This window comes from Vicia villosa, linkage group LG4, assembly GCF_029867415.1.
Source record: "Vicia villosa cultivar HV-30 ecotype Madison, WI linkage group LG4, Vvil1.0, whole genome shotgun sequence".
NCBI lineage: Eukaryota > Viridiplantae > Streptophyta > Magnoliopsida > Fabales > Fabaceae > Vicia > Vicia villosa.
The window spans coordinates 48,149,389-48,150,371 of record NC_081183.1 but is presented as its reverse complement, the minus strand read 5'-3'; the positions used below and the strand labels follow the sequence as shown (position 1 = coordinate 48,150,371).

At 45.5% G+C, this 983-nt stretch overlaps 1 non-coding gene across 1 annotated transcript; it reads right to left on the bottom strand.

Moving 5' to 3' along the window:
* Nucleotides 1-502: 502 nt before the first annotated feature.
* On the bottom strand, nt 503-609 carry LOC131600786 (small nucleolar RNA R71). The gene has a single exon (XR_009283395.1). It is a non-coding gene; the product is annotated as a small nucleolar RNA R71 (small nucleolar RNA).
* Nucleotides 610-983: the final 374 nt, after the last annotated feature.

Here is a 983-nt window from a genome sequence, read left to right as displayed (position 1 = left end):
TAACGAGATCGAACGTTTCATTAACGTTAAACGTCGAGCTCGCAACCTTCCCGAAGTAGCAGAAATTCCGATTAATCAGGAATTGAATTTTACTGATCAAATCAATCAAATCACCCCGAAGTTAGAGATGGCTGCTATTCGTCCTCTTAGAGACTATGCCGCTCCTTCGCGCGCTGAACCGCATTCAAGTATCGCACCACCTGCGATTGAAGCGAACAATTTCGAACTGAAACCTTCACTGGTCCAAGCTGTTCAACAGAATCAATTCTCTGGAAGCCCTGTAGACGACCCCAATCTCCATTTATCCGTGTTCGTGCAATACGCCGACACTATCAAAGCCAACAACGTTAGTTCCGAAGCTATTCAATTACGCCTTTTCCCTTTCTCCTTGAGAGATAGAGCGAGAGCGTGGCTTCAATCCCTGCCTTCAAATTCCATATCTACGTGGGACGAATTGAAGAGAGTATTCTTAGCAAGATACTTTCCGCCTAGCAAGACTGCTATGCTTAGAGGTCAAATCAACGGATTTACCCAGAAAGATAACGAATCGCTCTTCGAAGCTTGGGAACGTTACAAGGACATGCTTAGAATATGCCCTCATCATGGACTCGAACCATGGCTGATCATCCATACCTTTTATGGTGGTCTCTTATATAACACTAAAATGACTATAGATGCCGCTGCTGGCGGAGCATTAATGGACAAACCCCATGATGAAGCATACAAACTCATAGAGAACATGGCACAAAACCATTACCAATGGGGAGGAGAACGCGCCGCTCTAGAGAAAGCCCAAACCAAAGGAGGAATGTACGAAATTAGTGGTATAGACCGCGTTAACGCTAAAGTAGACGCTTTAACTCAAAAGATCGAGAATTTGACCATCACTCCTTCAGCCACCGCTGCCGCTGTAGCACCTAACTGCGAGATTTGTGGATTGACTGGGCATGTAGTTGCTGAATGCCAACTCTTGACTGGAGTCC